Below are 12,769 nucleotides of genomic sequence, written 5' to 3' on the forward strand. Positions count from 1 at the left end.
CACCATCTTCCCTCCCCATGCGCCATGGACCTGTCCTGAGCCCAAATCCCGAGCCTCCACCCTTTCTACCAAACTATACCTTGGAGCAGGAGTGTGGGCCCTTCTTGGCTTATCCCTTTGAAAGTTGTGGTCCCTGCAGGGAGAGGCCATCACTTCATAAGAACCGAATCCTGATCTAAGAAGTTGCTTTTTGTTTGACTTGGGAGGTTTTGAATAAATAGAGTCGTAATACAATAAAGCATCCAGCCAGTTTCCTGCAGTGTAAACTGGCCTTGAAGGACAGCTCCCACGCCAGCCCAGAGTAACCCAGGTAGCCACAGGGGAGTCGGGATGGGCTGTGACCTCTCAGCTTCACTTCCCTCTCCCTCTTGGTCCCGTGGCCATGTGGACAGCTTATCTTCTCCTGATCTTTTCTTTCACCAAACCTGAAATTTCAGACTTTTTTATAACTTCATTTCAAACTGCTGTTTCACGAGACCTGGCCTATTACTGAGTATGCATGAAGAATCTGAAAATTATTCATATACATATTTCAATTAAATTTTTCAAAAATGCAAAAAGTAAAATTTTTAAGTTTTAGTTGGGGAAGGGGAACAAAAACATTTTAATAAATGTGGGTGTTCTGGAACCAGGCTCTAGAGACAAGGCAGGCACCATGGGAATGGGCACAGCTCTGCTCTCGTGGATCAGGGGAGGAAGCTGCCTGTCCGCTATCCAAGGCAGCCTCGCTCCAGGCTGGGAGGCCGGTGTGGACGCTGAGGGCGTTGTTATCTAAGTGCAGCTTCTTTGCTTCCTCAGGTTTCAATAAATCCCATGAGATCATTTAAAATCACATTTGTTACTTTACCATCTAATCACACATAAGCTTCTCCCCCCGCCCTGCTTCCATCCAAGGAGCGCACTGTCTGCCGCACCAGCACCAGGGTGGAACTCACGATGGGAATGGGAATGGCCCCCAAGACAGCAGGAGTCCTCGCAGCTCCTTGAACAATAGCGAGTCTCCCATCCGACAGGCTGGACCACCTCCACTGAGGAGGACAAACAAGTGTAAGTTTGCAAAACTGGGGGTCTTGGCCTTGCCTCCCCTACCAGAGCGGCTCACTAGACTCCTGGCAGAACAGACATCTGATGGAGTTTCTTCTTCAGGCTTGAATGTTAAGCTGAGCGTATGTTCCAGGAGCTCGTGGTTTCCAGTGGAGACGACCTGGGATGGAAGAGAGGATCTCTTAGGAGAAGACAAGCAAGGTCGAGCGGCAAAGGTTTGGCTGTGGGACTTGGGGGCCAGTCTATGGCTAGTGGTGTAAAAACGGATGCTTGGGGTTATATGGGAAGAATTACAGGTTTTATCCATGAGCCAAAAATGAAGCACATTTTGTAGGCTATTTGAAAGACCTTCCCAAAACACCTACAGTACTTAGAAAAATAGTTACTATTAATCTATTTGTATAGAAGACTCTTGCTGCTTCCCTTCCTCTGAAGGATAAGGGGAAAAAATTATAGCTAAATCCCAAAACTATCGATTTCTACATGCCACATCAATGTCAAGCTTACACTCTTCAGAGAGTCACACTGATAGAAAGAGTTGTTTTATTAGCAGGCATGAGTTCAGAAATTGTACCAAAGCTAGGAACACAGAGGCCAACTATCCTAGGAGTATTGATGAAAATGTTAAAACTAAATAAGAATAGACATAGAAAGCAGAGAATCCATGGTCTTTGGGTAAAAGGTGGGACACTCCTTCAGAGATAAGTTTTGCCTCAAACTCGAGGCAATGAGAACTTTTGTTGTAGGAATGTGGGTAGAGTTGACAGCAGTGGTTTCTACTCTCGGTCACACATCAGAATAAACAGGAGAAATTTTTAGAAACACAGACTCCTGGACTCCACTCTAGACCTACTGAATCTGAACGTCTAGGAGTGACAGCCAGGAATCTATATTTTTTCAGTGCTCTCTAGAAAATTCTGATGGACAGCCAGGTCAAGGAACACTTAAGATTGTGGTGAAAGAAGACAAACCTAGGTGACCAAGCGTGTTTTCAAGCCGCAGGGGAACATTTATTCATGTTCAGAAAGATGACAACAGGGAGGATCAAAGCCACCTAAGCTTTGTTTTTAGCCCCAAATCTGCAATCCAGAAGAATGACTCATTCAGAAATTTCTGTGGTTCTGTCTCTGGCAGTTTTCCCCCCATAACTCAAGCGCACTTAGTGAAAATTTGATTCTTGATCATGATTTGCTCTTTACGATTACCTGATTGGATTGGTGCCAGAAAAGAGAGACATGTGCTGTGATTTTAAAATGTAGCTTGCGTCAGCTTTACAGGACTTGCAAAATGAAGCAGATAAAATCAACCACATGTATGTATTTTGAGTAACGGAAGCTTAAAGGTTGGGCTTTCTAGCCACGTGGTGTGGGAGGAAGGTGGAAATGACACAGGGAAATGGATTGCTTTTAGTCAGATGAAAGAATTTGTTTTGAAATGGCATAAAGTTGGTTTGAAATGTTAGGAAGATTTTAGAGTGGTCTTAAAAAGTAATTTACTGGTTCCCTGTCTACTCACTTAGCAGTCAGATAATGGTGGTAATAATAATAATAATGAACAAGCATTTAAAGTGAAATATCAGCATTTTTTTCTTGGCCCTAGGCATATGTAGAGCATATATCTGCGAGGATAGTTTTGAGAAAATCATCCTCAGAAGGAAATGGAAAAGGAATCTGAGAATGGTCTGTAATGGTAAATGGTGGATAAAGGAGCCTTTTACAAATAAATATTGCCAGGGAAACGTGATTCTAGGAGGAGAAAAACCAGTGATCACTGACTCTGCGCATACATTCCCTTGTCTCAGAGCCCAGTCAAGTCAGGAAGACTCCTGAGAACTCAGCTGTTTTGTGAGCAGCAGCCCCATGCTCCCCATAGCTCCCCCCATCTCAGAGCAGACTGGTCTTAGGGTGCCACGTACTAACCAGTAACGTGAGCTTGGAGTCCTTGCCTCCTGAGCCCATGGAAGGAACACTATCCTTTCCCCCTCTAGGACTGCTGTGCCCTTTCTCACACAGTCTTCATCCACTGGACTCGCGCTTTCTGCATAGTCACTTCCTGCCCCGCTCTTACCTGTCCTTCAAAGTCCTGGACAGACCCCACGCTCCCATAAGGCATACTACCCTCTCTCCCTTTCTCTGCTTCTGCCTCGCCTCTTCATTCACGTTTATTTGTATGGCACACATCTCCTATTAGAGTGGTGCTCCTATTTGTGTCTCTCCCCAGCAGAGTGTGAATTTATGAGTGGCAGGGTCTTGGCCTTGATTTTTATACCCTCATCAAAACTTTATACACATTAGCAGCAGTTCAGTAAGTGCTTCCTGAGTAAACATCATGGCTTGGTGTCCTGGATCACATGGGAAAAAGATTCAGATATGTCCCTTCCCTCTTCCTCCCCCTTCAAGCAAATGTGTTCTCTCCCTTGCCTGCTGGCGTCCCTTCTGGGAGGCTTAGAGCGCTTGTCCTTGGGGAGGACGTCACTGGGGTCCATCTTGCTCATTAGATTCCACGGTGGCTCTTCTTACCTTGCTGTTCATTGTCGTGCATTTTCCCCAGCTCTCCAAAGAGAGACTGAGCCGTGCTTTATGAACTGGTTCAGAAGAGCAGGAAGAGGTCCCAGTGACCAGGGCCAGGTGTAGAGTATAGAGGTTGAGGGCTCAGGTCTGTGGACTGAGCCGGACTTTGGTCAGCATCCCAGCTTTGCCATTTATCAGCACATTAGGCAACTCTCCCTCCATCTTCTTGTTTCCTCAACTGCAAAATGTCCATAATAATACCTATTTCACAAGACAATTGCCAGCTTTAAACAGGGGGATGTACAGAAGGCTTAGCCCAGCCTGTTAGCTACTATCCATATGATTATTTAGTCTGATGCCCTCTTTTTATAGATAAAGAAACTCTGAGACCTAGAGTTTCAGTTTCAGTGACTTATTCAAGGTCACATAGCTGGTTACTGGCACAAGAAGCAGGAACTCAGGTCTTCTGTCAACAATGTGAGGTGTTCCCCCCGCACTGTGTGGCGCTGACTGACTCAGAGGTGACAGGAGGGGGATCCTACTGGAGATGTTTTGTTCACACTCTGTAGAGAGGAGCTGAGGCACTCAAAGCCCAGGATGAAGGCATCAGCAGATGTGAGCTTGACCTTGCATTAGACACAGTCCTAGGGGAAAGGAGGTGGAGTGAGCCATGGTGGTATTATTATTGTTGTTATTATTATTATTATTATTATTGTGAGGTGCTCACAAAACTGACCAGCAGGACAAATCACGGATGCTTCAGGGAGAAGGAAGTTGAGGAAGGCCTTGAATAATGGATGGGCTTATCTAAGATGGAGAAGAGAGGGGAGGTTACTGTGTACCAGGTGCGGTGACATAGGCAAAGGATCAGAGATACCTAGAAAGTGCTAACTCTGATGACAAAAGTCAGAATAGTGGTCATCTGCAGGTGGGAGCAGGGTAGCCACTGGCAAAGGACATAGGGGAGTTTTCTGGAGTACAGGAAATAGTCTGTATCTTGGTCTTGGTGGTGGCTACACAAGTGTTTGCATGCGTTAAAAAAAAAAGCATCACGCTTTAAACTTAAGATTAGTGCACTTTTTTTTACTTTGTGTATGTATAAGATCCCCCTATTTTAAAGAAATCACCAGTAATATCACTCCCAAGAATAATCAATGTTAATATTTTTATTCTTTGCCTTCTGGCCAGAAGAGATAAGAATAATGACTTAGATTTCCAGTAGGTTGTGAACTTGGCTAAGCCAGCCTCAAGGCTTTAGTGCCTTATCTGTGGAAATGGGTTAATAACAGAGTCAGTTCAGAAGGTCCTGGTTGGCCCACTGGTTCACTGCCCATCCAGACACTGCACTGTATCTCCTGCTCCATCTGTTCCAATCCCCGCTCTATGGGAAATCAGTATGGGCCAGGAGAAAGGCAATCCTCAGGGAACTGACAGTATCAGTGCTGGAGTACGGAAATCACTAGAATATCTGAGTGTCGGCCCAGCTCTGCCTCTTTCTAGCTGGAGTCCTTGGGCGAGATCCGTTACCCACCTGCGTCTCAGATTCTTCATCTGTTAAGTGGAGATCGTCGCACTTCAAGGAGACTATGTGGTTTGGTGTGAAATCAGATGTAGCTCTTCCGGGTCAACTACTTAATAATTATATTCCTTTGTGGAATAGTAATATTAACAGCAAAGTTAATATAATGCTTGTTATGTTCTAATCATTGTTCCAAGAACTATATATAAGCCTTGTTCTAAGCACTCATTTAATTCTCATGACTACCTCATAGCACTATTATTATGCCTGTTTTATAGATGAGAAAACTGAGGACAAGGAACTAAACTAAACTTCCCAATGTCCCACAGCTAGTAATTTGTAGGGTAGGGATTTAAACCCAGGTGGTCTGGCTCCAGAATGCAAGAACTTAACCATTATACTATGTTGCTTCTCTATACACTAATTTCTTAACCAACAGAAAATATTTTGTTGTACCAGGGGAGAGATGTTATAAGTGTAAAAATGTGTAAAAAAAATTTAGAGGACTCAAATATCACTTGCAATCCCACAATGCATTTTGAAAGATCTGAAACATTAAACATGTGCTGCTGAGTTTTTTTAATTTAACTTTTTCACTAAGACCCCGTTTTTACTTAAGGACAATACTTCCTGCTGTACACTGTGCCAGACACTGGGGGCACAGAGCTGCGGATGCAATAAATTTTGTTTCTGCCCTCACAGGACCTACGGTCTAGTGGGGCAGACAGTTATTAAACAAACACAAATAGATATAATTATCAACTGTGATAAGAGTCAGGAAAGAACAGGATTCTTTGGGAGATCATCTTGAAGGGACCTAATTTAGAAAGGCAAGATTAAGGAAGGCCTCTCTAAGGAAGTGACATTTAAGCAGCGGCCTAAAAGGAGATGCACTATTTTTGTCAGAATTTGCCATTTAGAAGCAGAATTTGAGGACCAAATCAGAATGTGATTTGTGGACAAAAGACCGACTCCTTCAATGTCGGGAGCATGCAGTGGCACTGGATTTTCTGAGTACCTTTGCTTCCTTAGAATAAACCGATGGGCTGCATTATATTGGTTGGCATTTACATAATATTCACAGTGCTCTTGCCTTAGAACCTTGTCCAAAACCCATTTCTACCTGTCAGAATTTGCATATTTTTTCTTTAGAAACTTGGCCAAGAAAAAGAGAGATTATTGTTCATGAGAAACATATTTGGCTCTCAAATAATTAATGCTTAAGAAGATTAACAATCATAGAATTACCTCATGGAAAGGGGCCCCATAGAGGTGTCTTTGCTTTTAGGAAGTGTTCAACCAAGGCCAGACACAGGCAGAAAGTGTCCCAGTGGGAACCTGCAACCTGGGTGTGCATTTGCCTATTCTTTAGGGTCCCAGCGCCTCTCCTAGCTAGAGGATGTGGCACTCATATTGTGACACATACAGTCATAAAAACACTCTGTAAACAGCTTCCTCCAGGAAGTCTTTGCCAGCTCCTCTCTATGTTGGTCTATGTTGGTCCCTCCCTTCTTCAATACCTTGAGGCATTTGTCTTTATTGCTTAAAACTCTAAGGTCAGAACCACATAATTTAGTCCTTATTTATTTTTCTAATTATTTCCTGGTTGTAAGGGTTTCTTTTCTCCCTGAGAAGATTCAAAGACCTCCCAAACAAGAAACATGGCTTTTTGTCAAGATGGAAAGGACTCAGTATACACTTAGACCAATCTCCTCCTTGTACAGATGAGAAAACTGAAATCCAGAGGGAGAAGATACCTAAAAACTAAACATGATTTGTTACATCCCTGTGGCTGGGACTCCAGTCTCCCAACTTCCAGCCCATTGCTCTTTCCGCTACACCACACCATCTTCCACAACACCTAATAGTGCTAAATGCACAGTAGGCCTTAAGAAATTACTGAGAATCAAAGAATTTCTCAATATTTGCTAAGTATTCCTGACTCACCCTGCAACCTCCAGCAACTCAGCTGGGCACCTCTGGGCTATGGCAGTTTCGAGAAAGAAGCCCCAGAACCTTAAAGGCACAAGGCCATGTTCACATTTGATGTAGCCAGGAGAACACAGATCTGTTGCTTCTTGTTCCCTAGAGAGTCAAGCACCAAAATAAATATGAAGGAGAATCCTCTTGTTCCGCCAGGAGTTGCATACAGAAGGCAACTTAACAGATGAATCATGTTAGGGAAAAATACTTCTGCCAGGTACATGATCAAACCCAGTCCTGTTATTGCAAAGTCGACCTGTCTTCATGGAACTTACCTAGTCCTTAATTAGACTAAACCTTAGTTTCCTCACAAGATCAGAATAGAATGAGTCAAACCCATAGCATTACTTCCAGATTCATGAGGCACCAGAGCTCACAAAGGTCACCTCAGAGCACTTCCTCATCTTCCTGTGTGGTAACTGCTTCTCAGAGACAAAAAACATACTCAACATGAGAAAGCAAGTCGGCAGGAGGTCCAGGGCTGAACTGGTCTCCTCACTCCCGAATCATGGTTCTTTCCTTTGCATCACAATGACTCTATCTTAGCAAATGCCACTGAATTCTCCTTCAGTCGTCTTCTCCCCTACTTCAGTTTTCTTACCTCCATGTCCAGCTCCAGGTTCCCCTTTCCACACCAGAGAAGACCAGTCATTGGGGAGTGGGAATCCTCTTTTTCACTCTAAGGTCAAATTAGGGAAACTGACCACAGAAATTCTGGATGGAACAATCATGGGTCACATTCATGGAGCTCCTCTAAAATGGTCAGTCTCTGAGAAATCTGCCATCCTTCATTCATTTCTTCCTTTACTCAGCAAATATTTATCAAGCACTTGCATGTGTCACATTGTCTTGGGTGCTAAGGATACAGCAAAGGAAAAGATGGACGTGGTCTTTCACATCAGGGAGCTTACTCTCTAGCATAAGAGCTGACCCTGAATAGATAACTACTGAAATAAATGGCCACCGTGAAAGTACAGGCTGCCTGTGCAAGTGAGTAACAAAGAAAACTAGTCTAGTCCAGAGGGTCAGAAAGGCTGCCCTGGAGAAGTGATATTTAAACTAAATTGAAGGAAAAGTAGAGGCCAGTCAATGGAAAGGGATAGAAAAAGCATTTTTGAGAGAAAAAAGTGCATGTGTGAAGCTACCAAAGCAGAAAGGAACTTGGTGAATTTGGGTAGCTGAAAAAAGGCCAGAGTAAGCACTAGGAGGAAAACAGCAGAAAGAGTGATGTAGAAGGAGGTGGTGGGCAGGGATCAGATCATGCCAGGTCTTATGTGCCATGTGAATGAATTGAGACATTGGCTGAAGGCCTTGGAAAGCCTTTGAAAGGTATAACCAGAGGCATGATATGATCATATTTGCCTTTTTAAAAGATTATGTTGGTTACTATGTACGCAGGCAAAACAGAGTATACAGAGTCCAGTTAGTAAGCAAGCAGAGAGGCCAGATAAGAAATGGCTGTGGCTTGGTGGTTGGAGCGTATGTGGAAAGCGAGAGAGAGAGAGTCTGTGGGTTTCTGATGTGAGCAACTAGGTGCTTGATGGTACCATTTAACAACATAGGGAACAAGAAAGAAGTCAATTTAGATGGAGTTGATATCCAAAAAGAACAAGAAGGTAGTCAGGTCTGGCACAGAAGACAGGTTTGAGTGGAAGTTAAAACCGTGGGAGAAGATTAGATTTCCATGAGAGGGGATATAGAAGAGGGCTAGGATAGAACTCCAGAAAGCTCAAATATTTAATGGCCAGAAAGAAAAGATGAAATCACAGATGGAATAGACAAAAAGAGAGGATTTCAAGAAAAATAGAGTGGTCAACTGTGTTGAATCCTGCTGAAAAGTCAAGTAAGTCGAGATCTAAAACTTTGTCTGGATTTGGCACCCTGAAGGTCATTTACAACTTATTAAAAGCTTTAGTGAAGGGGGCTGGGAGAGACATATTAAAGTGTGTGAAGGAGTAATGACATGTATTAAAGGATGCATTTGTCATGCATGGCCTCTGTGATATTATGTCATCTAGTTAAATCCGATGCTAGGGAACCACAGCATTCCTAAAAAGCCTTAATCAGTCATGAAATTGATGCCCAAATTCTGCTGTCCACTAGGACTTTACAAATGGCAAAGAATCATCTATATGGATTTTAACACTCTTATTGAATCAAGCTTGCACTTTATCCTTACAAAATCTTTGCCTTACATAAATATACCTGGGCATGTTAAGCCACAGTTTTAAAGATTATTAGAACTCACAGTGCTTGCCAGGTCCCCTCCCCCAAGGATTCTAAATCAATTAGTGATAAATTCTGATAGGGTCCTGTTGAATAGGATAAGAATTCTGTTGGGAGAGAGTATTAGGAATAGAAGAAAGGAAGAAGATTCTATACATATTAAATAAAAACTCTTATCCACAGCATGAAACCCCTTCAAATTCTTGAGTCCATTGTGACTTATATTACCTTATTAAACAAACACTTTTATTTTGGGCAGCTGAACCATATTCAAAAGTATTCACACACTAAAGATGCAGGATGAGAAGTAAAGTGGAAACATTATGAATTCTTTATATTGTGTTTAATTGTAAATGATCTGACGTGTTTATTTAGCTTATATACTGAGAGCTGGTAGTGTGGAATTGAAATAGACTAAGTGGCTATTGGCTATTAAATTGTACGTGTAATGGGAAATATTAAAGTCTATATTGTGCATTTATATGGTACTTGGCTTAAAAAACGCTTTCACATACATTATTCAATTCTCCCAAAAACAGCGTCAGATTAGCCGGGCAGATGTCATCATCTCCAGCTTACAAATCATAGAAATGAGGATCAGAGAATTCAAAAGACTTGGTTAGTGTCAGAACTCAGGTTTCCTGTCTCTAAGCCCAGTGCTATGTTGAAAAAACCACACTACCTCTCTGGGGTTTGTGAATAACTATAATCAAAGTCTCTAAACTGATTCAATCCACCAACCTGAGTTTCTGGGTCCACGACACTCCCAGATCATGGTATGAGAAGCTTGTTTTCTTCCTTAGTGAAGATTTTTTTTCCCCTTATTATGATCCATTTTCAGTGGTTGAGGGAGATGGTAGGGAGGCAAAGACCCTTGAGAAAGGGATATTTTCCTCCTCTTCAGCTTCATTTGAGTCTCCATTCTTGTGGACAGAGATATTTTGATTAAACCTCCTTTAGATACTTTCTTCCCCAAACTCCCAGATTTCTTTCTTCCTTGAATTACTCCTTTCTTCCACTTTAGCCCCCAGAGAAACTCGTTTATTCTCAGCACTTCAGCCTGACACACTCATTCAGCACTACAAACGGATCAGCTACTCACCAAGCCTCACAGAAAACCAGTCCCATTCAGCTCTCACCCATACCCACAGCTCTTATTCAGCACCACGGACAGCTCAAGGTCATACTAGGTACTGCCTTACTCTTTCAGAACCACGCACAGTACGTGCACTTTCCTCCATAATGTAAATACTTTTGCTGTGCCCCATTCCTGGACAACATATTAGCTAGCTATTATCTCTGGATCATTCAGAGGTAAATTACGTTCAGCAAGAATTCCCATAGCCCCATTTTTTTAGCACCAGGGGCAACTCGGGACTATTCAACTTTAAAAATGGCTCAGTGATATTTTTCTGGTGCCATAAGTAGCTGAAGCTCCATCTCTGACTACTGGGCAGAATTGTGGATAACATAGTCTCACTGTTATCATCACAGTTTATTACACTTTCCAAGTGGCATAGATACTTCAAATACTACCTTTTTCCTGGACAGCTTACTCACGTGTCCGGTGCCTTGTTGCTCCAATCAAATGCCTAGCAATGAAAATTTTCAGGGCAATGGACAGCTCAGCTAGACACATGTCAGCATAACTGACTATCTAAAATTCTGACATCTCAGAGACTTCTCTAAGCCTTGACTAGTCTGGCCACACCCACCCAAAAAAGAGACATTTAATTTCATGCTCCCATTAACATGGAGAGTCCAGCAATATTCCCAGTGCTAAAGCTAGCTTGGCTGCTCATTCCATGGACTAGAGAGCTTAACCACACTCTCAGCACCATCCACAGCACAGTTTCACTCAGATTTGTCAATGACTTGGTCACTGTTTCTCAGCACCAGCTCAGTCACACTCTCAATCTCGTACCATGAAAGATCCAACCACACTCTCAGTCCTAGTGACATCCTGACAACATGCGTGGTGTTCCACCAGGCAGCAAAGTTATGGCAGCAGCTAGTTATCGTGGTCCTGTTCTTTGGGTTCCTCTTATAATTAGTTTAGTCATGTTTGCAGTTACACCCATATCCCAACAACCACCCTCTTTTGGCAACTTGAGCAACCTAGTCACATCCTCTCCACTCCATCATACTTATTCACACTCCCCCTGAATCTTCATGACTAAAACCATTCCAACTACTAGAACTAGGCTCAGCAGTTCTTAAAACTTTTCTTTCTGCTGTTTCTATGACAATGATTTATCCTTGTTCTTCTTTCTCTTTCACTGCAGCATCTCTGTAATGTTCAATGCCTCTTTGCCCCCATATCCCTCCAGATTCCAGCCTTCATTGTTCTCCTCTCACCTTGGAGAACCAATTTCATCCAAATCAGGATGGATTTTAGGACCCCTAAGCCTTAAGTTGTTATTGAACAGAAAACCCTTTTTTTCCTAGCAACAGGGAAAGTGGTCAGTTTCTACCTATCCTGGTCTCACAGTTCAGGTACTTGTGCTTTCTCTTCCTTGTATTTCCCAAATTCAATCCTGGTGGCAGATGAAAAGCTCTAGCATTGTTCTGTAATTATCTGATACACACCCATTCAAGATCCCTTGAATTTATTCATTGCTTTATTCCACAAATATTTGTTGATCACCTAGTATGTGCCAAGCACTGTTCTCAGTGTTGAGAGTTCAACAGTTAACCAAACAGACACAATCTATACCTTCAGGGAGCTAAAACCCTAGCTGAAAGAGCTAGATAATAAACAAATAAAATGTTAATAGTTAATAGTTGGTTAAAAGTGCTATGAGGAAAAATGAAGAGGGATGAGGGATAGAGAGTGGCCAGAGGCTGTTGTTTGGGAAAGGATGGTCACAGGAGGCTTCCCCAACATAGTGACATTTAAATGTGTGCTGTGGTTTATAAATGGGAAGTGAATACCAAGCAGAGCAAAGAGCGTGTCAAAAACTTTGAGGAAAGAGTGTGCTTGGAGTGTCCAAGAAATAGCAAGCTGGTCTGTGGGAAGGGGTTCCAGTGGTTAATAGAGAGAATGATATGAGGTGAGCTCAGAGATGAACTTCAGAGAATGTTTTTAAAGAATCACTCTGATTGCCATAAAAAGTATAGCCTGCAAGGATTTGAGAGAATGCTAGCAGTGAGACATGTTGAGAAGTCATAATAGGAGGCCAGACAAGAGATAACAATGAATTGGACTATGGCAGTAGCAGTGGAGGTGGGTGGTAGTGGTTTAGATTATGGTGGCAGCAGTGGCTGTGATGAGAAGCAGACAGCTATGCTTCAGAAGCAGGGTCATTAGAATTTTCTGAGGGACTGCACCTGAGATTTGATATAGAGAAGTAATGGATAATTCCAAAGTTTCAAGACTTGGGGTCTGAGCCACTGGAAGGATGAAGTTTCGATTTATTGAAACAAGGATGACTAAGGAAACAGCACATTTGGGGTAAAGAAATCAATAGTTAGGCTTTATAACATC

The 12,769-nt window shown here is 42.6% G+C and overlaps 1 protein-coding gene across 6 annotated transcripts in view; it reads left to right on the forward strand.

Moving 5' to 3' along the window:
- The first annotated feature begins 906 nt into the window (after positions 1–906).
- The window catches only part of SCN10A (sodium voltage-gated channel alpha subunit 10), a 110,488-nt gene continuing 98,625 nt past the window's right edge, over positions 907–12,769 (forward strand). For 3 of the 6 annotated variants that reach the window (XM_070577222.1, XM_070577228.1, XM_070577224.1), the window contains exons 1-2: positions 907–1,047; positions 1,178–1,259. The gene's annotated coding sequence lies outside the window, so the exon portion shown is untranslated. Of the gene's footprint in view, positions 1,048–1,146; positions 1,260–12,769 lie in introns of all 6 variants that reach the window. The other 3 variants (XM_070577225.1, XM_070577227.1, XM_070577223.1) reach the window with 3 other exon arrangements.

The sequence above is a fragment of the Equus przewalskii genome, chromosome 15, assembly GCF_037783145.1.
Source record: "Equus przewalskii isolate Varuska chromosome 15, EquPr2, whole genome shotgun sequence".
Classification (NCBI taxonomy): Eukaryota; Metazoa; Chordata; class Mammalia; order Perissodactyla; family Equidae; genus Equus; species Equus przewalskii.